The sequence below is a fragment of the Hippopotamus amphibius genome, chromosome 4 (genome assembly GCF_030028045.1).
Source record: "Hippopotamus amphibius kiboko isolate mHipAmp2 chromosome 4, mHipAmp2.hap2, whole genome shotgun sequence".
NCBI classification, from domain to species: domain Eukaryota; kingdom Metazoa; phylum Chordata; class Mammalia; order Artiodactyla; family Hippopotamidae; genus Hippopotamus; species Hippopotamus amphibius.
The window spans coordinates 4,965,609-4,991,729 of NC_080189.1; the positions used below are offsets into that span (position 1 = coordinate 4,965,609).

The following is a 26,121-nucleotide window of genomic DNA, read 5'->3' on the forward strand; positions in this document are numbered from 1 at the left end:
TTCTTACAGTTTCTTCTTCTCTCTTCATTGGTCACTGTGTACTGACTTCTTCCTCCCTCCCTCTCTCCCTCTCTTCCTTCACCAACAAAGCTGATAACTGGCTTATTACAACAAGAGATTTTTGTTTTATTATATGATTAATTGTTCATTCTTCAAGTTCAACATGGGAGGCAGTGTAGCTTTAAGATTTTGAGTGTGCGTTTCCTCATCAGGCACAGCAGCGTTTTGAGCCTCACCTCCACGACTTCCCAGTGGTGTGAGCCAGACTTCATTGCACAGCTCCATGCCTGCTGTGCTGGGGGTGGCATTCTCATACAACACAATGCACATGGCTGCTTCCTGGAGTTGTACAATGTGATGGTTCTGATGTGACTTTAGGCATGTTAATTAAACCGTGAGCTTTCAATGAGATCATGAATGTGGAATTCTAAGAACACTGCCTTTAAGAGACTTAAGAGGAAATGATGAACAGTCCCATAGACCTTTGGTTTTACATTTAACTAAGGGTTGATTACTAATAACTAACCAAGTGAGTTGTAAGTGGGGAAGTAAGGTCACTGTGAAGTAGCTGTGAGGTGTTATGGAAGGCATGTTATAAAAAGCGCTATTTTTCTCCACTCTAGCTACATACTTCATTGTTAAGAAAGAAACTGAGTATGTGAGTTTGGATCACTTCCACAGTTCAGCAGGAGGTCTGAGGCCTGTCCCAGGCTCGGTTGTGTTGATACACAGGGTGGGGGGCACAGATGGGTGAGATACATTTACAGTTTCTGCATGATAACTTATCAGGGCACAGCCAAGAGAGAATTCAGTGCAGGCAAGTGAAAATATAGTTGGTCTTCTTTTTCCAAAGCATTCATTTTAGTATACTTTTGGTACGATATTAGAATAATTTCTAAGTTGCAAGTTCTGTACTTAAAAACAGGAGATTCTCTAAGGAGCCCCTGGTTTAGTTTCTGTGCCATAATTCAGATAGAGTTGCAACACAATGACAGTAGTTGTTGGGAATTTAGGGTTTTAGGGCTCAAAATAAATGCACATTCACTTATGGCCTTTTTTGTGTGGAATACTTTTTTGGGGGGAAGGTTTAGGTGTAGATTTACAAGGAAAATCAATTTAGTGCATGTTAAATATCGTGTATTCCTTCCGATCGAAACTTGCCTAGAGGACTGTTTTTCCAGGAGGCGCAGGGGGGAGTGTCATCATAAATAAGGTGGTTTTATTCCTAACGAAGTCGTGTCTTAGCGCAGGAGAGAGGTACAGACATTCTTCCTTACAGCAGCCCTGTGTTGTGATTTGACTTCTAACCTCGTAGCTTTAGATTTGTAGAGTGAGTCCCAACCACCTGCACTATGCGGATCTGTAAAGACTCCATGGTCAGATGAATGGATGTTTGCGGAGAAGGGTAGGAGCTATGTGCTAGTGGACGTCCAGGCAGAAGGAGCAGCTTAAGGATCGGTGGCACAGACCTGTGAAATTGCTCAATCTATTTGTAAAGTGTTCATTGTGAATAAAGATACAATATACTGTATATCATAGTTCCCACATTCAATTTAACCGTAACTAATAATACAATTGTGGCTCTGAAGCAGTTGTCTCCAAACTTGTATTTGAATCATGCTTCCATTAGTAGGAATTTAAATCCTTGGTCTCAGCATCTGTATCCTGTTTATTTTTCTTTTTGAAATAAATATTATACATCTATCACAATCCTTGTATTAATGTGGGTTGCTAAATTTTAGGAGATCTAAAGTTAACATTCCTTATTCTCAAGTTCTAGGATTTTCAGGCCTATGATTACGACATTTAACTGTCTTGTGTGCAGTCTGCTTTGGAGACCACTGCTCTAAAAGACCATGGTATAAAGAAGATTAAGAATATTCATTTTTGTGTCTTGAATGTTAAGTTGTAGGTAGTGTAGATGGAGGGGATAGAGAGCGATGAGTGGGATCTTTGAATCCCAGAGAGGTCACTGAAGAAATCAGAGCATTGGGGAAATAAAAAGCTTGAGTTGAGTCCGCATTCTGTGAAGGTTGTAAATGAATATTCATGTTTCCTTAGCATTTATTTAGTATCCAGTGTGCGCCAGGCACTCGTCCAAGCAATTTCATATATGTTACTTAATCCACAATCCTTTTACTGATGAGGAATCCAATTTGTTAATTTATGTAAGTGGAAAAAAGCCAGAATTCTTCCAGGACTTTGACTCAAAGCTCTTGGTTTTTCCCTTTTTACTACAGCTCTTTTGAGGAGCTCTAAAATCTAGTTGAGGAGGTAGGAAAAATAGACACGCAACAAAGTGTTAAAGAGGAAATGCTAAGTCCTTGGAATTGTGACTGTGTTTCTTGGGTCAGAGCTGTATCTAGCAAAGTACATACAGCAGATGTTTAATAAATATCTGTTAAGCATTCAAGGGCTCTTAGTATCAAGCAGCATGGAATTTTAAGACATGTGGACTTGAGTCTCAGCACTTAGGTTTCCTAACTGTACACCCTTGGCCAGTTACTTACTTTCTCTGAGCCTGAGTCTCCTTATCTAAACAATGGGGGACTCAATCTCAGCTGCACTGGGTTGTTATGAGAATTAAATGATAATGTATCAGATTCCTAACTCACAGGGTCTGTTGTATGGTACCTAGCTTCTATAATGACTTTTAATACAAATAGGAGAAGGTTCTGTACTTTATTGTAACTGTTGGTTCTCTAATCTCCAGGGAGGTGGGTAACAACAGTGCTCTCCTCCAGTTTCTATCTCCACCAGTTCCTTTTGGAGCTGGTAAAAATTAAAAATATCTTATTTTAACATAGTATATTATTTTGTTTCAAAATGATAAATAGTAACATAAGATGTGGTTTTTGTGGCCAGTGTATGTAAACTCTGATGTCTGGGATATTCTGCTATGTCATTTAATTTAATAGCTTTTTTTGGGGGGTGGGTAGAGTTAAATTCAGACCAAGACGAAGAAGAAAATGGAAATGTCCACAATCCCACTGTTCATACAAACCCTGTTGGCTTAAAAATATTCTGTGATTAGGAAATTAAAATTCTATAAACCCGGAGCCCCCTCTATTAGTTTGGGTGTCATAACAAAATACCACAGACTGAGTGGCTTAAACAACAGAAACTTATTTTCTCACAATTCTGGGGGCTGGAAGCCCCAGATCGAGGTGTCGGCAGGTTGAACCTCTCCTGAGGCCTCTCTCTGTGCCTTGCAAGCGGCTGCCTTCTCACTGCATCTTTACCCAGTCGTCCCTCTGTGGTGTCTGTGTTCTTATCTCTTCTTAAAAGGACATACTGGATTCGGGCTTACTCTAACAACCTGATTTTAAGTGAATTACCTCTTTAAAGGCCGTATCTCCTAATACAGTCACACACTGAGATACTGGGTGTGGGGGCTTTGACTTGTGAATTTGGGGTTGAGGGGAGCACAGTTCAGCCCGTAACTGCCCTACCCTTAAAACCACTAATAACTGTTGTAGTTATATATTTCCAGAAAAAGTTCCTATTTATATATCTGTGGGCATATGAGTTTATATGATTGGGGTAATTAAATTAGTGTCTTTGAACCCAGTGTGAGCAGCATACAGAGCAGCAAGGAATTACTGTTAGGGCTGTGCTGGGCTGGGGATGTGAACCTGTTATGTGGAATCAGACATGATGGTATATTTTTGGGGGTGTGTGTGTAGTATGTATGAGTTGTGTATGTAAATACCAATATATTAAAGCCTCTTCAGTGTAAGGTTGACTAGTTTCATTCAGTCCTTATTGAGCACCCTCTGCTATGTCAGGTAGTCTGTTAGGCATTGGAAGTATGCAGATTTGTAAGATGAGATCCTTGCGCATCAGCCCTAAAGTTGGGTGAAGGGGCACGGGTGGAGAGACAGGTGGAGACACGGACAGGCTTCTGAGTCCTGAAAAGAGAAGGAGCCCTTTGTGCCCTGAGGGCTACATGATGCTTTTCTAGGGGAGGTGACACTGAACTGTGACGTAGGTTGTATCATGAAGGGTCTGTTATGCTATGTTAAGAAGATTGTATTTCTTTCCTTTTTTTTTTTTTTTTCTTTTTAAAAGAAGTTTGTATACCTGTCTCTAAGACTTGCAGTATGCAACTGTCATATTTCCTTTTTCAGAGTATCTGTCTGGCATTGGCATGAAGGGTAAACGGAGGGAGATTGGAAGTGGTTGGGTGTTGGCAGGTCAGAGAGGAATGAGTGCCTGAAAGAAGAGAGTTTGGGGAACGACAGAGAGGCTGCAGACTGAAAAGAGGTTTCAGAGGTAGGATTAATAGGACTTATTTAGGAAGAGGAGAAAAATGAAATGATTGAAGTTTCTAGGCGGATGGAACAAATGTGGGTAGAAGGCAGATGATGACGGGTTGAGTTTTGGATTTCTTGAATTGAAGATGTCATTCCCCAAATTCAGGCGAAGGCGCTCACTGGGAATTTGGATGTGTGGATAGTGGGTGTGGACTGGAGCCGAGACTGAAGGTGGGAGTTGAGGGCAGAAGAACCTGTCTAGTGGAAAGAAGCGATTGGGAGGAACTGTACTTCAGGGAGTGTTAGTGTTTTCACTGGTGGTCAGAAGGAAACACTGTGAAGCTGGCCAGGGAAGCCAGGAGATAGAGATTTCTGGCAGGACTGTGAATCATGTGCGTTGCCAGCTGTTCTAGGGAAAACTGGGGTAAGGTAAAGGTGTCTGATAGAGTTGACAGTCTATCTGCTATCAGTGGAATAGTGGGTTTGTTAACCAGATTACAGAAGTTTTTGTGGTGAATTAGAGATGAGAAAGAATAGGCACAAATAACTGACGAGGCTTTCTGAAGAAGGTAAAGTATGTGGTGTCAGAGAGGAAGGAAGCAGGGCTCTGGAATTATGGACATTTAGGGGTAGGTTTTAAGGCTGGATTTACAGGTGAGAGACAGTGGCGGGAATGGTGGTATTGGGGAAGGCTAGAGATAAACAAAAAAGGGAGGGCGTTTTGGAGAAAGGGGTTAACTTGGGATGCAGAGCATGTGCTGTTGGTAGCTATATAAGCACACGTGAGGATGGATACCTCGGTACTGCACTCATTTGATTTTTAAAACTGTGCTACTGTGAATGTTTTGGTGAGCTTTTGTCCTTTATGTTTTCTTCCTCTACTAAATGGTTATCTTGGATAAACTCTGAGTGTGAATTGGAATATCCTCAGTTTGTCTCAGGAACAAAGATATATTCTGGTATCAGGAACTAGGTTTTTTGTTTTTTTGTTTTTTGTTTGTTTCATTTTTAATTACACTTAAGTAGGAAAAGCTGAATTAGTGAATCTATTACATAGCGTTGAGATACTTTTCTGGTGATGGGGAAAGGAATCTAGCTAGCACTCTAAGATAGCCTATTACACTGGGGAAGATGATAGCTGTATAAATTTCCTAGGGCTGTTGCAAGAGAGTACCAGAAATTGGGTGGCTTAAGACAACAGAAATTTATTGTCTCACATCTGTTGCAGGTCTTTCTCCGAGTTTCTGGTGGTTCCTTGACCTGCAGCTGCATCGCTCCAGTCTCTGTCTCCCTTGTCACAAGGCCTTCTCCGTGCATGTCTGTGTCTCTATGTCCAAATTTCCCTCTTATATGGGCACTGGCCATAGTAGATTTGGGGCTCACCTTACTCCAGTATGACCTTATCTTAACTTGATTACATCTGCAAAGACCCTATTTCCAAATCAGGTCATCTTTCTTTTCATTCTTTTCTTCCTTCCTTCCTTCCTTCCTTCCTTCCTTCCTTCCTTCCTTCCTTCCTTCCTTCCTTCCTCTCTCTCTCTCTCTCTCTCTCTCTCTCTCTTTCTCTCCTTCCTTCCTTCCTTCTCTCTCTCTCTCTCTTTCTTTCTTTCCTTTCTTTCTTTCTTATTAATTTATTTTTGGCTGCGTTGGGTCTTCATTGCTGCGCATGGGCTTTCTCTAGTTGCAGCGAGTGGGGGCTACTGTTTTTTTTGTTGTGGTGCGAGGGCTTCTTATTGCAATGGCTTCTCTTGTTGCAGAGCACAGGCTCTAGGCACACGAGCTTCAATAGTTGTGGCACGTGGGCTCAGCAGTTGTGGCGCACGGGCTTAGTTGCTCCACAGCACATGGGATCTTCCCGGACCAGGGCTCGAACCTGTGTCCCTTGCATTGGCAGGTGGATTCTTAACCAGTGGACCACCAGGGAAGCCCCTCAGGTCACATTTCTCAGATTCCACATAGACATGAATTCTGGGGACAGTATTCAAACAAATATGGTAGTTTTAGAAATGAATTTCTAAAGTGAAATTTTATGCATTAAAGTTGTATAGAGGGTTTTACTGATGAAACTGTTAAAGCAGGCCCATTAGAATTGTTTTAACCTATTTAGGGCTTAAGTCGCTGATATTTGGTGTTGTAAACCAATTTCAGATGAAATCCTGTAAATCTAAATCCGAAATATAAATGAAAACTTCCCCAATTTTATTATTTGTAAGCATAAGAATACCATTATTATCAAGGAGAGATCATTGAGGATAATCTTTCCTGTTGGGAAAATGGTGAGAAATGCCATTGTATGTTTTAAAGTAGATGGTTGTAAAATGCTTACTGTAGATTTCCCTCTGTCCCCCAAATACCAGAGTGGTTTGTGGAAAAAAATAAATAAATAAACCTTTTTATTCTAAACATAGTAGTAGAAAGAAATTTAACCTAGTCTGGGTAGATATCACCTGAAGATTTAACTTTTTTTTTTTTGCGTTTCTCTGTAATTTCTGCTTTTTCTTGTGTTTTCAGTTCTCAGGTGTGGTGGACAGGTACATTTTCTTTGTTGTCCTGCCTTTTTTTAAAATTTATGTTATCCAGGTCTCTCTGCTGTATTATAGCCCAGTGCTGTCCCGTAGTGCTTTCTGTAGTGATGGAAATGCTGTGTCTGTGCTGTTCGCTGTGGTAGCTGCTGGAAATGGAGCTCGTGGGAATGAGGAGCTGAATTTTAATAGTATTTAATTTAATAGTATTTAATAGTATTTAATTTTAATTAGTTTAAATCTAAATAGTCACATGTAGCTAGTAGCTACTGTGTTGCCCAGCCCAGTTCTAGACTTCCATCTGTTTTCTCTCTCCAGTCCTGCCTTCCTTTTTTCTCAGGTGGTCATTGTTAATAGTTTGGGGTCTGTCCTTCCAAAACTTTTTGGTCTATATGTAAGAAATACATGCATATGTTTAAGTATATACTGTTTTTAAAACAAAAAATGTGATCATGCTCTGTACATTGATCTGCAGCTTGTATTTTTCACTTTGCTGTATCTGGATCTGTAGAACCTCCCTTATCCTTTTCAGGGGCTGCTCACTGGTCTACCCTGGATGGTTTTCTCAGTCAGTATTTGCCTTTGCTGTTAGTATTTATTCATCACTTTTAGTGTGTGATGAGTCTTAACTTGATGATCAGGTATGGAAGATCATTAATTCCAACTGAAATCTAATAGTAGAAATCACTCATTTTAAGATGTGAACCTCTTTATTAGACGTTGAATAAATAGATTGAGTAGTCCTCCCTGTTTCTTATATTTTGGCTTTGTCTTGCTCCCACAATTTTATTTCAGTTTACCCCTTTTTCAGACTATAGGTAAAACTCACATCAGAGCTTATTAATTCTTTTCAGTGAAACTTAGTTTTGAGTGATGGCACCCAATTCTAATAATCAGGTAGACGGCTTTTCCTGCTTGTGATAAAGTAGGACTTATAATCCAGACTTAAAGTTATAAAGCTGCTTGTTTTGGGGAGAGAGGGGAGCAGGGTCGAAGTAGAAGGGAAGCATATAAAATATTCTTTCTTTCCTCATACAGTTGCTAGAATCAAGGAGGCTGGGTTAGATTGAACCATGTGAAATTGCCCATTTTAAAAAGGATTAAAATGGTCAAATATTGGCAGTTTTAAGAAGTTGAAACTAACATACTTTACTTTTTCAATTCACATAGGAAGCCTTAACTTCTCTAACTTCAGGAAGGTTGCACAAGTAAGGTGATTCATGTAGCAAAGCTCAGTTGAAGGTTGTACAGCAGTTTGAGGTTCAGTTACTAGAGCCGGAAGCAGGGTCAGGACCATATTATAATTTATACCTTTTGCTGAATCATCTTTTTTTCCATAGCATAGCTTTAGTTTTAGACATATTTTGATTTTGGTTTTTGAATTTTCAAAATATCAGAATGTTTCTCATACTTAAGCAAATGGGTTAAAAAAACATTTTAAAGCCAAATATATTACATTAAATTAATTTATTTATTGCCCACACCCTGCAGCTTGTGGGATCTTAGTTCCCCCACCAGGGATTGAACCAGGGCCCCCTGCAGTGAAAGCTCAGAGTCCCAACCGCTGGACCACCAGGGGATTCCCCAAATAGAGTTTATTTTAAATGCTTGCTGTTTTGAATTATATTTATCATAGTCTCTCCCCCCAGTTCTATTAATATATGTAATAAAAATTTGTTTCTTGTTTCACTGTCATACAGTTGTATAAAGTTCTAGGTTAAGAAACATTTATCTTAATATATTTTAATTACAATAATAACTACTTCTGGGCTCTTGACAAATGCTATTTTTGATAAATGTGATGTAATTTTATATTAATGGGTCTAGAATAGTGCTTAAGACACAGTGAGGTCCTTGACAAATGATACTTCAAACTGCTCTTTTATCTTGAAGGGACTGAAATATTTGAAGAAAGCCTAAAACTAAAATAGTCCTTGCAGCATTATAAAGTTTGAACCCCAGTTGAGACTGCTTTAAAATTCTGATACTATTTTGTTTTTCCTGATGTAATCTGAGGTATTCTTCATGTTGGAACTACATTTCACAAAAAGGAATGTGCTTATTAGTTAGCCATTATCAAAATCCCCTGATTAGAATGTGCCTATTTGTGTATATGTGTGTGTTTGTTTAAAAGTATTAAAAGACATTTACTTACAGGTGTGTAAACACATGTGTATCCGTGTATATGAGTGAAATTGATCAAATGATATATACATTATAAAGGGCTACATTTTTTTTTTCCAACCTAGATGCTTCACTCTACACATAATGATAATGTGGGTTTTGGGGAGTTTAATCCCTTTACATTACTGTAAATCATAGATATGCATTTATTTTAAAGTATTTCTTATTCAAAAAGTACACATGCTCATCATAAATTCAAACTCTAACAAAAGGTATAAGTCACAAGCTCACAAGTAGTCACTGGAAACTTTCTTGAATTTCTTTCCAGATGTTTTTCATTTGTAGGTAAGAGATGTATGTGTGTAGGAAAAAAAAAAAAAGACATAGGTATATATTTTTTGCAAACAAATGGAATTATGATGTAAACACTGTTCTGTAATTTGCTTCTTTTGCTTAACAGTGTATCTTGTACATCTTTTCATAGGTACATGTTGATTAATAATGTAGGTACAATTCAGTGAAAATTGAAATAAAGTGTTTTTCTATTTACTGAATCCTATTTTTAAAAATTACTGATATTATTAAATCATGTTACATAATTGTCAGTCAATAGGGATGGCTCAGGTAAAATCTTTTCAAATGTATTTATTATTTTTATTTATTGGCTGCGTTGGGTCTTCGTTGCTCCGCGCGGGGGCTTTCTCTAGTTGTGGCGAGTGGGAGCTACTCTTCATTGCAGTGCCCATGCTTCTCACTGAGGTGGTTTCTCTTGTTGCAGAGCACAGGCTCTAGGCGCGTGGGCTTCAGTAGTTATGGAGCATGGGCTCATTAATTGTGGCTCATGGGCTCTAGAGCATAGGCTAAGTAGTTGTGGTGCACGGGCTTAGGTGTTCCGAGGCATGGGGGATCTTCCTGCACTAGGGATCGAACCTGTGTTCCCTGCAGGTGGATTCTTAACCACTGTGCTACCTGGGAAGTCCCAACTCAGGTAAAATCTAATACGGAAGGTTGGATTAAAATTTTAAACTTGTGGGATTTCCCTGGTGGTCCAGTGGTTAATAAGACTTTGTGCTTCCAGTGCAGGGGCCATGGGTTTGATCCCTGGTTGGGGAACTAAGATCCCACATGCCGCATGGCACAGCTGAAAGAAAGGTTGTTGGGTTTTTTTTTTTTTTTTTTGTAAACTTGTACTGTATATGGCTGTTTGCAAGGGTAAGGAAGTGTGGTCTTTTTAATGTATGTGGCCTTTTAAAAATCTTATTCTGATGTCTTTTGTCTATTGTAAAACCACACTGAAACTTTCGGGAGCTGATTTCTATCTTTTTGCTTTAAGGTACCACTGTTCTGTAGTTATTCTTCTGAGAGAGTAAAGTGATTTTTTTTTTTACAGGAATCCATAACAAAATTCTGTATTAAGTGTGTTCATTGTAAATTAGAATCCTGGTTCCACTTACTGGTTTTATGATCTTAGAAAATGCTTTAAGAGACTGAGCTCTGTATTAATCCAGTTCTGGTTTAAATCCTGGATGTATCACTTAATAATTAATTGTGTGACCATGATCCTCTCTATGCTTCACTTTTCCTGTTTGTAAAATGAGGAATAATGATTGTTGTGATGGGTCCATGAAAAGTGCTGTGTTAGTTGAAGTTATGTCAACTGCTGTAGCAGATAAACCCTGAAATCTCAGGGGCTTAAGAAAATAATAGTTTATTTTACTGGGACTTGAGTTAATCTGTTCTCTGATGTCTTCTACACATGACTTCCAAGATTGCCCTGGGCATTGATATTCACCTGGCAGATGGCGGGGCGGGAGGAGGGGAATGACAGGATTGTGTGGGAGGTTTGGAGGTAGGGCCTGGGAGTAGTGAAGAGGGATCCAGCACTTTTGCCCACGTTTCATTGTCTTGAACTCAGACACATAGCAGGGAGGTTGGGCAGTGTAGCCCAGCTGCTTGCCCAGGAGGACAGGGAAGCACGTTTGGTGACTAGCCAGCCAGTCTTTGCAGTAAGTACTCAGCCTAGAAGGTGGTTCTGAAGTTGTTGTAAGCTGGTCACTTTACCGCTTGGGGTCAGTGTTTCCATCTGTGAAGTGGGGAGGGTGGTGATGATGAGCGGAGCAGTTAACATTTGCTGAGAACTGTGATGAAGCACTGTTTTAGGAGGACTGTATATTATAACTGTATTCGTTCCATTCTTTACGAGGTCCTCTGAGGTAAAGGCTATTATCCTTTTTTTCTTTTTTAACATCCAAGGAAACTAAGGCACAGATGGAGTCATGCATGGAGTTAGGATTCGAACCCAGGCAGTGTTTACTGCTGGGTCTGTGCTTTTAACGAAAGTCCTGTGCAAACACAGCTTCATTTCACCTCCTGGACTCTGCTCTGTCCTCAGTCTTTCTTCTCTTGGTGTCTTCTCTTCAGCAAAGGTCTTCTTTGGGCCAAAATAATTTCAAGTTGCTGCCACCTCCATCTGTGATCTTTTTTCCTTCCCTCCACTTGCCCTGATATTCAGTCGGCTTATAGTCACCCCTTTTCCCTTTCCACCTGTTTTTTTTTTTTTTTAACTTTCTATTAGAGAAAATTTGCCCAAATCCAGGTGTGTAGAGAATAGTACAATGAACCCTGAAGTACCCATCTTCTAGCTTAAACAGTTATCAGCACATGGCCAATGTTGTTTTGTTTCTACCGTTACCCACTTCTCTTCTGTTATTTTGAAACATTCCAGGCGTAATATAATTTCATTTATAACTGAGAGTGTATCTAAAAAGTAAAGACTTAAGAAAACCCAGATATCACCATCATACCTAAAAATAGTTAACAGTTAAGTCCATGATACCACCAGATATTGAATGTTCAGCTTAAGCAGGTGTCTCAATTAAAACAAACAGACAAAACAAAACCAGTTTGTTTGAACCGGGAGCTGAATAAGGCCCACACATTGTGATTAAGTCTTTTTTACTCTATAGGTTGCTACTTCCTTTTGTCCTTGCAATTTATTTGTTGAACAAACAAGTTATTTGCCCAGTAGAGGTTCCTGCTGTCTGGATTTTGCTGATTGTATCCCAGAGGTTTAACATGTCTTTCTGTTCTCCATGTGTTTCCAGGTTCTACTTCACCCTTGGACAGCGCTGAGGTTAGGGCGCCAGTCCTCTCCACAGTTGAAATTCTGTGTGTAACTCAAGTCAGCCTTCGTGTGGTTCTGCACCCATAGGGTCACCCGGTTACGGATTGTATAGCATTGCAGTACCTATTCACTGAAAGACCTGTGTGGTTCAGGAGTCAACTAAGTAGTTGGAGCTAGAGGCTTGATCAGATTCAAGTTCAGTTTTATTTTCTATGACTGCTGCTTATGTGGTGGTGCATTCTTTTATCTGGAGGCTCATAATGTCTGGTTGTCTCTTTGCGTTACTGGGAGCTGTTGATGGCCACTGTCAAGGTCTGATTCATTTACTAGGTTGTAAAGTGATGATGTTCTAATTCTGTTGTGCCTTCATTTTATTAGCTGGAATGCTTTTTATAAAGAGAAACCCCCCCTCCCCTGTTATTTGTTTGTAACAGTTTATATAGGAAAGGCAGGGTAAATGTTTGATTCTCTTTACCAGTTTGTGGTATAATCAGTGGGTTCATGAGCATTTTCCAACCGTGCTTCGTGCGTTTTTCTTATTCTTATTTTCTTATGTATAAGTCACTGTGCAGGAAAATGTGTGAAAATTAACAGATAAAGGCAGGATCCCACTACAGAGTCACTGGCTGGTGGTGGACCAGTGCAGTGCGGCAGAGGTAGTGTTGTGCACATACGGGGAAGCCCCGGGGAGCCCGTAGCAGAGGTGCTTAGCTTGAAGGTTGGGAGAGGGCTCCGTAGTTGATCTTGAGCTGAGTTTTGAAGGTGGAATAGCAGTTTGCTTCTGGAGGAGGTGATTCCTTTCCAGGCAGAGGGAGCAGCACACCTGAAGGCTCTGGGGAGGGAGTGGGTTCGTAACTGTGGGGATTTCGTACGGCTGGAGTGTGCTTGGTGTAGGAGAGTCAGATGAGACTGCAGAGATAGTGGGGATTTTAAGTCATTTAAGGAAGAGTTTTGACTTAACTCTGAAGGCCATGGGGAGACATTGAAAGGTTTTTATCTAGGTGAATGACATAGGAAACATCTCTGGGGATCACTCTGGCAGCACTGTGGAGAGTGACTCATGGTGCCCTTTTCTGAACTGCTTATACAGATTTGGCTTCTTTCTTGGTATCACTCCCTGATTACCCCCCCAACACACACACACACACACACACACACACACACACACACACACACACACACACACACACACACACTGTCTCAGGCCGCCTTCTAGAGTCCTGGCTCTTGTTCTTTTCAGAGCTTGGGTAACTGGCAAGGCTAGAAAGGAGGCTGCGGGGGCGGGGCATGGTTGCAGTAGTTGAGAAGTCACTGCTGCTGTGCAGACAGTACAGCGCTGGGTGTCATAGTCATAGGAGAGATGATGACTGACGAGCACTTAACTGTGGTGCCAGGCACTGCTCCCAGCATGCTGCTGTCCCCATTGTGCAGACGAGCAGATGTGCGGGGGAAGTTAAGGGACTTGCTCAAGGTTGTACTCCAGTAAGAGGCAGAGGGGAGGTGGAACCTGAGCACTGGGTCTCATCCGAGCGTATGCTTTGTGCCCGACGCACACCAGCCCGTCCTCATAACGCGTCCTGTAATCCCTCCCCTCCCCCTTAGTCTTGTATCAGCAGAGTCTTTCCTAGGGTTTCTGGTGCAGTCGCTGCCTACCCCATGGCAGAGTGAGAATCCCCAGTGTGGCTGGTGATACAGCTTAATCACTGAACTGTGGGGGAGATGTTCTGGCATTCCTACTGGAAAAAAGTTTTCTCACACATACATTAAATCAAGTTTTCTTAGGTTTTGTAAGACTGCCATTCACCTATAAATAGTTGAGTTAAAAATGTTTATTATATCAGAAAAATATTAATACATCTAAATTATAAATGTTCATCAACAAAAGAAAATAAAGATGCCCCACTATCTTAAATTAAGGTTTACAAACACTTAGTGGTATATATTTTTTACATACACATACAAATTATGTATGCATATATACATGTATGGAAAACATTTAGAAAAAATAGAAAATAAACCACCAAAAACTAACTCATCAATGTAGTCATAAAGTTGCAGGATACAAAATTAATATACAGAAATCTGCTGCTTTTCTATACACTAATAGCAGACTGTCAGAAGGAGAAATTAAGAAAACATTCCATTTATAATTGAATCAGAGAATAAAATAGCTAGTGTAAATCTAACTAAGGAGGTAAATGACCTGTACTCAGAAAACAGTAAGGCACTGTTGAAAGAAATTGAAGACAACATTAATAAATGGAAAGATGTACAGTTCTCTTTGTGGATTGAAAGAATTAATATTAAAATGACCATACTACCCAAGGGAATCTACAGATTCATTGCAATCCCTATCAAAATACCAATGGTATTTTCCAAAGAACTAGAATTATTCTGACATGTTTTGGAAACAGAAAAGACCCCAAATAGCCAGAACAATCTTGAGAAAGAAGAACAACCTGGTGGAGGTATGCTCCCTGATTTCAAACTATATTACAAAACGACAGTAATCAGAAACACTGTGGTACTGGCACAAAAACAGACACATGGATCAGTGAAACAGAGTAGAGAGCCCAGAAACGAACCACACTTACGTGGTCAGTTAATCTACAACAAAGGAGGCAACGATATACAATGGGGAAAACATAGCCTCTTCAGTAAATGCTGTTGGGAAAACTGGACAGCTACATGCAGAAGAATCAGACTGGACTACTTTCTCATAACACACACACACACACACACAACAAATATATAAACTTAAAATGGATTGAAGACTTAAGTGTAAGACCTGAAACCATAAAACTTCTAGAAGAAAACATAGGCAGTATGTTCTTTGACATCAATATTAGCAATATTTTTTTTGGATATGTCTCCTCAGGCAAGAGAAACAAAAGCGAAAAAAAAAAAAGGTAGTAAGGGACTACTCAAACTAAAAAGCTTTTGTACAGTGAAGGAAACCATCAAGAAAACAAAAAGGCCTAATGAGTGGGAGAAGATATTTGCAAAAGGTATATCTGATAAGCAGTTAATATCCAAAATATCAATATACAAAGAATGCATACAACTCAACATCAAAAAACCAAACAACCCAAATAAAAAACAGGCAGAGGAACTGAATAGGCATTTTCTCAAAGAAGACCTACAGTTGGCCAACAGGCACAGGAAAAGATGCTCAACATCACTAATCATCATGCAAGGGCAAATCAGAACCACAGTGAGGTATCTCCTCACACCTGTCAGAATGGCTCTTCGCAAAATGACAACAAAGAACAAGTGTTGGCGAGGATGTGGAGAAATAGGAACCCCCATACACTGTTGGTGGGAATGTAAATTGGTGCAACCACTATGGAAGATAGTATGGACTTTCTTCAAAAAATTAAAAATAGAACTATCATACAGTCCAGAAATTCCACTCCTGGGTATTTTTTCAAAGAAAATGAAAACACCTACTTTAAAAGATATATGTACCCCCATGTTCATAACAGCACTGCTTGCAATAGTCAAAGATATGGAAGCAACCTAAATGCCCATCAATAGATGAATGGATAAAGAAGATGTGGTCCATATACACAATAGAATATTACTTAGCCATGAAAAAGAACGAAAGCTTACCATTCGCAACAACGTGGAAGGGCCTAGAAGGTATTATACTAAGTGAAATAAGTCAGAGAAAGACAGATACCACATGATTTTACTTATATGTGGAATCTAAAAAAACAAAAGAAAGGAAACAAACATGATAAGACAGTAACAGAGTCATAGATACAGAGAACAAACAAGTGGTTGCCAGAGGGGAAGGGGCAAGGGGATGAGAGAAATAGGTGAGGGAGATTAAGAGGTGCAAACTCCCAGGTACAAATTCAGTGAGTCACGGGTATGAAGTGTGCAGTGTGGGGGATACTGTCAATAAGTATGTAATGTCTGTGTGTGATGACAGGTCATAACGAAACTTATTGTGATTGTTCTGAAATGTATAGAAATATTGAATCATTATGTTGTGTAACAGGAAGTAACAGTGTTGTAGGTCAATTATACTTCATAATCAAACAAAAAATACATAGAAAAAGATATCAGATTTGTTATCAAGGGTGGGGAATAGGGGGAGGCGGGAATTGGAGGAAGGCAGTCAAAAGGTACAAATTTCCAGTTTATAAGATAAATAAATACTAGAAATGTAATGTACAACATGATAAAGGTAATTGACACTCTCTGTGTGTTATATATAAAAGTTGTTGGGACTTCTCTGGCAGTCCAGTGGTTAGGACTCTGTGCTTCCACTGCAGGGGCCAAGGGTTTGCTCCCTGGTGGGGGGACTAAGATCCCACATGCTGTGCGGTGTGGCTGAATAAATTAAAAAAAAAAAAGAAAAAGTTTTTAAGGGAGTAAATCCTAAGTGTTCTCATCCAAGGAAAAAAACTGTTTTCTTTTTTTCTTTTTAATCTGTGCAAGATGATGAATGTTCACTAAGCTTTCAGGATGTATGTAAGTCAGATCATTATGCTGTACACTTTAAACTTATACAGTGCTGTATGTCAATGATATCTTAATAAAATAGGAAGAAAAAAAGAGCATTAAAGATTGGCTTGGGAATGTAAACCCTCCTGTCCCCCACTCAGCTTACAAATGAATCAGTCCCAATTTTAGCTATGTGAATGTAACACAGAGCTAGTGAAAATGGCCTGAGAACCACAGGTACGGGGGGGGGGGGGGGGGGGGAGGGGGGGCAGGTGTGGGGGGTAGAGATGACTCTGTGTTCCTGTGATGTGGGAATTGTTTAAAAAGATGGCGAATTTGAAAGGTAAGATGAGTTCAGAGAGGGGGAATGGTGAACAGAGGATGTTTTGGATAAGGGCAGTGAGCCAAGGGGGTTATCTCTCATAAAAAAGACCTATGGGTAGATCAAGATTCCCAATAAATTGATCCTATAGCTGTTCTGAGTTGAAAGCTTATCTTTTAACTGAATGAAGCCTGAGTGGCTTTGGGTTTCACTGATCTGGAAGGGTTGTTTGTGTGCCCCAGTAACTCATTTTGCTGAAGAAGGATATTCCTGAAGGGAGTAGTGGGAAAAAGAATTGGAAAGGGGGATTGTGGCCATTTGAAAAAAAGGCCTTGAATGCCAAGCTTCAGGAACTGGGTTTTTATTTGCTGTGTTGTACGCAAACTTACGGAATTTTGAGCAGGCGAAAATGCAGTGTTAGTGAGTCAGATAGCTAGGGAGGGAGGGCGGGAGGCATAGACAACACCAAGAGCTCCAGAGAAAACATCGAGTGAAATAGTTCGGATGATGGCATGGGGCATAGAAGGGGATACATTGAAAGGAGAAGCATTACATGGAAGGAGGTGGCAGAACGTGGTGATTAACTGCAGTAGGGATGCGAAAGGAAAGGGGTAATCAAACATTACTCAAAGCTTTTAGCCTGAATTTTTGAGGATAGATGTCAGGAGAGGAAGATAATTTTATTTCTAAAAGTTATTCTAAAATAAAAGTAGCTTATAAAAATTTTTAATACCAAATCTTGAGATTCGTGGTATGTTTAGTTTCACTTGCCAAGTTATTAAAATGGTGTTGTGCATTTAAGATATTCGAAGGCCTCTATTGTAGAATAGAAACAGGAGAAAGTGGGGGTAACATGCTTTAAACAGTCAGAAATAGAGAGCAGACTGTGCTGCTCTAGGGCAGGGCTTCTCATCCTTGGCCGATTCCTTGCTGTGGGGGCTGTGCTGGGCGCTGAGGGCTGTTGTGCAGCATCCCCGGACTCTACCCCTAGATGTCTTCAGACATTGCCAGTAGCCCCCCCACCCCCACCCCCCGTGGAGAACCACTGCTCTGGAGTACAGAACCAGGACTACTAAACAGAAATTACTGGCATGCTTAGCAGTGTCCAGCGCAGAGTCAGCACTCAGATATTTGTTTAATAAATGAATAATCACATTTCATTTTGGCTTTGAATGAAAAAAATCCCAGAACCTGGTGAGTGACAGCTCAAGCTCCTTTACCACAGAGCGAGATGTCTGTCCATTGAGCAGTTCTTTGAAGTCTCATTTTCTAACCTGGGTTATTAAACTGATGAGGTTTTTCCCCCTCTTTGTATATAGTTAGTTCTGATGCTTTTTTGCTGTAAAACTTTCAGAGCCTCTCTGCTGAAATTTGTTGAGACGTCTCAGGTTGGCGTTCAAGTCCTTTCTGTATCCTGGGTGCATCTTATCTGTCAACACTTATTTGTTCTCTTCTGAATATGACTGAATTTTCCCCCCACTTCTGCCTACTCTGGCCATTCCTGCTGCCTGAATTACTCTCCTCTCCTCACCTTCCCCACTTTCATTCCTTTCCTGTCTTCTGGGCTGAAATCTTACCGATCCTTCTTCGTGAAGTCTTTACTAATCATAAAGGGGTCTGTCCTCTCAGATTAGTTACTTTCTTGGCACTTGAGACATTCTATGTATAATTTATATCCCATGTGCACATTCCTTAAGTTTGATGAATGTCTCTTATTCACACTCGTATCTCCATCTGGGTGTTATTGTTATATGCTGTGTGTTGATTGAAGGAGAGACTAGATGTCTTGTCTGGGATGTTGTAGGAGGAATTCATTAATTGGGGAACAAGTCCTGCTAATATTGAGATTTTATGTTATTACTTTAGATACCCTTTTAGTCATACAGTTTTGTGGTCAAGTAGTAAATAACTGTTTCTAAAACCTTTTTATCATGGAATTTTAAACATATATGAAAACATAGGTTTGTTTGTTTTTTTAATTTTTTGGCCGTGTGCTGCCCAGCACGTGGGATCTTAGTTCCTCTACCAGGGATTGAACCTGCATCCCCTACATTGGAAGTGCAGATTCTGAACAACTGGACAGCCAGGGAAGTCCCCGATTCCCCGATATTTTTATATTGAACCCATGCTCCCATCGTGTAGTTTTTTTTTGTTTGTTTAATATTTATTTATTTAGTAGGCTGCACTAGGTCTTAGTTGGAGCATGTGGCATGGGGATCTTTAGTTGCGGCACGCAGGATCTAGTTACCTGACCAGGGATTGAACCAGGCCCCTGCAGTGGGAACGTGGAGTCTTACCCACTGTGCCACCAGGGACGTCTCCCCATCCCCTAGTTTTGACAGCCATCCCCTGGTGTCAGTCAGTCTCATTTCATCTGTGCTGTCACTCCTCCTTTCTCTCCTCCCCCCTCGCAAATTCTAGATTTCAAATTATCAATAAATATTTTGGTATGTGACTTCTGTAAAATGTTTAACATGACTTCTGTAAACTGGTTCATCTGAAATAATGTGAAGATGGGTTTAGGAACTGCTCAAAAAGTGGCCTTGAAGATGTTTCATTGGTGTTGTGAGGGCTTTATTAAGGGGTGAATGGGAGATGAGGAAGTGAAGGTAGGCAGTGTGTGGATTCTTTCCAGAATTCAGGAGAGGTTTCTTTTTCTTTTTTTGGTCATGCCACACGGTACATGGGATCTTAGGTCCCTGACCCGGGATTGAACCTGTGTCACCTGAGTCTTAACCACTGGACCGCCAGGGAAGTCCCAGAAGAGGTTTCTTTAAAGATGGAAAAAAGCTGAACAACTTTTATACATTTCACTTTATTTGATCCCTTGTAAGTTTTTAAAGGAGGTAAGAGAGTTTGTATTCTTACTTCATTGAAGTTGAAAAAAAGAGTACAGAAAATTAAGATGCAATCCCTAAAAAAAAACCTCAGGACTTCTGACTTAATATAATACACTAAAGAAAATATTTATTTCAAAGTGAGGAAGATATTGGAACTTGAGTTTCTTAATTGGGTTGTGTGGTTCATAATTATAGTTTCATGTGAACTGGTTAGGAAACATGAGACTGGGATGTAAATACCCAGATATATGCAGATGTAAATCTAGAATTGGGTACAAAAATGAATAAACATCTGAACATCTACTTTGTACAAAGAAAGATTCTTGCAGGTTTTGGGCAGGGCAGGAGGCTCAAAAAAGTATGTCTGCTTTAGAGAGTATACAGGCTAGATAGGAAACAAAAAGTAAGAAGAAAAAAATTTGAATAGTTAATTAACAAATCACAGTTTAAATAACAGTGAAAGGCCTGTGTAAAAAAGATGTCGTCAAGGTAGGACATAATTAATGGTACTAAGTGTATAGGCCTTGGGGGAAGAAGAGATGTGTAGTTAAGGACATTTTTGAAGTCTATAATTAAGGATTGGAGGAATCTGGGATATTTGGAGTGGAGGGAGATTCCTTTCTAAATTAGCTTTCTAAATTGTGAAATTCCATATTCTTTCTAATACATGTAATTTTATCTATAATTATATAGTTTAGTTTAAAGAATAACAAGTATTTCTGTACCTACCTTCTAGTGTTAAAAAAAAAAAAGAATATTACCTAGTATTCTTTGAAGTCCCCTAAAGGCCTCTCCCTGATCACACCCCTCCTTCCCCTCCAGAGTAATCATTCTTAAGTTTGTTTTTAATATTTTCTTTAATATTTTTCTGAAGTTTGTTTTTAATATTTTCTTTTAATATTTTTCTCTTTTTAGTTTTTAAAAACCATATTTTTATGTATCCCTATATATGTTTAGATGTGCCTGTTTTAAAGCTTTATCTCGGTGGAATCATATATTGTATATACTGTATGCAGTCTTCTCCAGCTTTTATCATTTTCTGTGATTCATCTGTGTTCATATACAAATTACAGCTTACTCATTTTCACTTCTGGATTGAAGTGTTTTCCCATGTTCCAGCTCATTTTCACTCTTCCCCTTTGGTAGTTATACATTCTATGTGTACTGTTTTTCTGGTTACCTAGAAATATTAGCGTAAATATATAAAATGTAACAGAATTAGTAATTTACCTTACTCCTGAGCAGTAGTAACTTTAAAATGCTTTGCCTCAGATTACCCTGCCTCCTGATTTGCATGTTCTTGTTGTCCATTCTCTTAGTCCTTTTAGTAGCCCCATAAATCAGACATTAATATTAGTCTTCTTTCATGCAGTCAGTGCTTGTTTAGAAATAGTGATAAGTTCACTCTTTTTTTCCCTCACTGTTCCCTCTTACATCTCAGATTTTCCTTCTGGGACAGTTTTCCTTCTCCTGAAACTTCAGAAGTTAATTGGTTGCTGTCTTCGGGTGGTATAAAAATCTGTTTGGTTTTTCTAAAAACTTGTCCTCTTCTTTGAAAGATAGTTTTACTTCTGTGTAGTATTGATATTTTGTGTATGTGCTTGGTCACAACTTAAAATACATTTCTCGACTATAATTAGAAAGCATGCCAGTGCATCTAAGGTATGTACACAGGTCAACTTTACTGGGTAGTGTTGAATGTTTTTTAAAATCATTATATCAATTCACATTCCCATCAGTTAGAGTCTAAACATTTCTGTTGCTTTAGTTTCTTACCACTTCTTGCTATTATCCGATTTAAAACATTTCCAATATAGTAGGTGAGAAGTTTCTTTTAATATTGTTTTAGATTTCATTTTTCTGATTATAAAATTGAACACCTTTTCAGTCTTATTCGCTGATTTTATCTTCAGCTGTTCTTTGCCTTTATGTGAGATGTCTCTTCATAGCTTAAAAGTATTTTGTTTATAAATCTAGTCTGATAATTGTCTTTCTGCTGGAGACTTTCATTTACATGTTTTATAATTATTGATATATATCTGGATTTACTTCTACCATTTTATCTTACACCTGTTATTTGTCATATCCTTTCCACCCCGTCTGTGTTTTTTATTTTTTTAATTTTTTAATTAATTTTATTTATTTATTTAATATTTTTTGGGGGGGAGGTACACCAAGTTCAATCATCTGTTTTTATACACATATCCCCGTATTCCCTCCCTCCCTTGACTCCCCCCACCCTCCCTTAAGTCCCCCCCACTCTCCCCACCCCAGTCCTCTAAGGCATCTTCCATCCTTGAGTTGAACTCCCTTTGTTATACAACAACTTCCCACTGGCTATTTTACAGTTGGTAGTATATATGTGTCTGTGCTACTGTCTCGCTTCGTCTCAGCTTCCCCTTCACCCCCCACCCCCTCCCAAACCTCGAGTTCTCCAGTCCTCTTTTTATTTTGATTGTTTTCTATGTAAAATATTTCTCTTGAGAAATTTGGTATAGTTTTGATCCCTTTTTTTTTTTTTTTTTTTTTTGCTGCACTTTACAGCTTGTGGGATCTTAGTTCCCCTACCAGGGATTGAACCTGGACCCAGGGCAGTGAAAGTGCGGAGTCTTAACCACTGGACCTCCAGGGAATTTCCTTGATACTTGATCCTTTGTAAATAAATTTCCCTTCCCCATAATAATTTTAGTACTTTCCTTTATCTTGTCCTTCTAAATATAGTTCACCACAAAACATTGTTTTGAAAAGTTTATTAGAACACAAAATTAAAAAAAAAATGAGTCAGCATATTTTCTTAAAAAAAAAAAAGACTGAATTTTTAAGGCAGGTTTAGGTTTATGGAATTGCACAGAAAGTACAGTTCCCACGTCACCCCCCCCCCCCAAGAAAATTTATTTCAAAGGAAATGTCAGACAAATAAAATAGATATTAAAGTTTGTAATTATTTTTATTGGTAATGCAAAGACCTTCTGAAAAATAGATCCTTGTGTGGGTTTTTTTTCCTATTTTTTGAACTATCATTGTTAACAAACACTTAAACTTCACAATTATCCATCATTACAGAATTCCATACTACTATAAATTCTTTGATTACAAAGTCATAAAATAATAAAAACGATATGTTTAGGTGTTTCTTAGAAAGTTTTATTTATGGTAATTATATACTTCCCCCTTACTCCAAATGTTCTAGATTTTGTGAAATTTAAACTTTAAACAGTCACACCTGTACACACTACTAACTGTATGTAATTATCAGCTGTAAGCACCCCTGACTATAAGGAGTTCACACTTATTTTGTAGGAAGGATGATGCCAGTTTAATTGATTATGCCCATTTTGAGCTGCTTTGATGATTATTGGCAACTTAATGGGAATGTGGTTACTCAATTTTTCTTTGCTTTGTGTTAATGTCCTTATTGCCTTGACAGTTTCTTGCGTAGTGTTTTAGTCTTTATAATTTTCCTCCAAACCCTTTTGACACATGAGACTAAATAAGAGCTTTATTCTAGGCTCTATATTTAGAATATCTTTGGTATGTTTGTACAATTTACACTCCTGCTGCTGTTTTGTTTTCCTGTAACCGGCACAGCTGAGGGTGTTATAACTCCTTGCTAATTTGATACGTAAAATGATATCTCCTTGCTTTTATTTCCATTTCTAAAATTGTTAGATTGAATGTCTCATGTGTTTAAAGACCATTTCATTGTCTTTTTCAATTGCTGACCATATTCTTTGATTTTTCTATTGAGAATTTGTCCCCCCTGCCTTTTTTTTAAAGTCCTGTGGTGGATAGTCGACTTACAATGTTGTGTTAGTTTCAGGTGTACAGCAAAGTAAATCAGTTATCCATTCTTTTTCAGCTTTTCCCATATATGTTATTACAGAATATTGAGTAAAGTTCCCTGTGCTATACAGCAGGTCCTTATTAGTTATCTATTTTAGATATTGTAGTGTGTATATATTAATCCCAATCTCCTAATTTATCACTTCCCCCTGCTTTTCCCCTTTGGTAACCATAAGTTTGATTTCGAGATCTGTGAGTTTGTTTCTGTTTTATAAATAAGCTCATTTGTATCATTTTTTATTAGATTCCACTTATAAGTGATCATATGGTACTTGTGTTTCTCTGTCTGACTTACTTCACTTAGCATGATCATCTCTAGGTCCATCCATGTTGCTGCAAATGGCCAGAATGACCACCATCAAAATAGCTACAAATAGTAAATGCTGGAGAGGATGTGGAGAAAGGGAACCCCCTCTCCTACACAGTTGCTAGGAATGTAAATTGGTACAACCATTATGTTTTTTTCTCATAAAAATATTACTGTTACTGCATTAGTAATATTATTTAGGAAAAATTATTTAATGTTACCTAGTAAGTGACATATTTTAGGTGGCTTAAGGGTCAAATTGTACCCTAACCATAAAACAGTAATGCTGTGGCTTGACTTTTTATTATGTATGTATGTGGATGTAATCATATATGTAGATGTAAATCAAGTTAGTAAAGTGTAAGTGAATGTGTGCTCTTTATGAAGCTCATGGGGAGAGAAAAATTAAAGCCATTCCTTGGCCCTCATTTTCCTTCATGTCTCCAGAAGAAACCACTGTTACCAGTTTGGTGGGTATCATTCTAGGTATCTTGCTCCATGTGTATGTGCATACACACACACAAATATGCACGGTATGAAATATATATGCATATTTGTACATTTGTACACACTTATAAAAATCCATGCACTCATATACTCTGTAGTGCACCTTTTCCTCATGAAACTATGTCTTAGAGATCTTAGACAGCTTTCTGTTTTAGCACAAATAGAAAGTACAGTGCATTGTTTGTAGTGATTAGAAACTGCAAATCATTGAGTGGGTAGAGCACACTTTATTTAAATATTCCCTTGGCCAGCTTTTAAGTTGTTTGTGCTATAGTCAGCATCCTCATATATATCCACATCCATGTCTTTTCTCTATATATTTGTGCACACGAGGTAGGTAGATTTCTAGATGTGAAATTGATAGGTCAAATGGTGTGCATGTTTTACATTTTGATAGATATTGCTGAATTGCCTTCCAGTATACGCTGTACCATCTACCTCCTTGCCAGCTGTTCTGAGTGAGCCTCTGTCTCTCCTGTACTCCCACGATCACTGAATGTTACCAGTATTCTTCATTCTCCATTTCATTCTTTGATTTCCCTGATTACTTGGTGAGGTTGAACTTCATCATATTTTACAGGTCAGTTCATTTTTGTCTATGAATTGCCTGTCTGTATTCCTTGTCCGTTTTCCTGTTAGGTTTCTCTCTCAGTTTACTTGGTTCTTCCTTGATGTCCGTAAGTAAAGTTTTATTATATTTCTCATTAAAGTTAGTCCTAGTAACTTGATTGTTATTGCATCTCTTTTCATTACATTTGAATTGATTATCACTGCTGTTTGTTCAACATGAGGTATAGGAAAGCCTTTGATGTTTATGTGTTACTGTGCTGATGAATCTTACAGAACACTCTGTTAGCTTTTCAGTTGATTAACTTGTGTTTTCTGAGTAGATGTTGGTGATGTAATCTGTCAGTGATGACAGTTTGGTCTGTTCCCTTGTGGTGGTAAAACTTCTCATTCCCCTTTATCCACCTTAATGACATAACATTCAGCATTAGATTACACGGCTTTCTTTTAAAGTTTGACTCCATGTGAAACTTTATTTTTCTGTCCAGTGGGAAGCAGGACTATATCTTGCTTATCTTTAGATGGTCGTTATCTCAGTTCTAGTTAAGTTCCTCTTTCTCCTGCGTTGTTGAACCATTGTATTCGTTCATCGAAGCACATGTTGAGTGCCTGTGTAATGGCTGGTGCTGTTAGGTGTGGGGAGTGCAGTAGTGACTAAACATAATTCCAGCCCTCGTGGAGGTAAAATTCTGTCTTGAGATAGATTAATGAAACAACAAGAAATACAATGTAATGTAGGGCACAGACATGGGAAGAGCAGGGAAATGGATAGCAAGGGACAGGCCCTATTTTGTGGATTTGCTGATAAGAAAAGTCCTCTCTGAGGATGTGACATTTCAGCATAAACCTGAGTGAAGAGGAGCCTGTGACTATCTGGGAGGAGTGTTCTAGGCAGAGGAATCTATAAATGCCAAGGCCCCGAAGTGGAACATCTTAGGTGTGTTTCTGAAGCGCTAGGTGGCCAGTACAGCAGGTTGGCAGTGTGTAAGGAGCAGAGTCTGCACGTGTGAGGCCAGAGGTAACCAGGATAGGCACATCGTGTAGGGCCTAGTAGGACACGAGGACTTCGGATTTTGTTCTAGATGTGATGAGACACCGTTGGAGGATTGAGAGGAAGAGAGTGACCTGTTTTTAATTTAATGTTTAAAAAGATCCTTCAGAATTGTTTGGGGAGCCTGTAGGCCAGTGAGAATGGAAACGGGGAGGTTGCTAGTTACGATATAGTCAGTGGTTAAGAATGTTGGCTATGGTGCT

The 26,121-nt window shown here is 39.0% G+C and overlaps 1 protein-coding gene across 19 annotated transcripts in view; it reads left to right on the top strand.

Moving 5' to 3' along the window:
• The window catches only part of KMT2C (lysine methyltransferase 2C), a 268,850-nt gene that overhangs the window by 35,645 nt on the left and 207,084 nt on the right, over window positions 1–26,121 (top strand). The gene's annotated exons all lie outside the window — the stretch shown is intronic.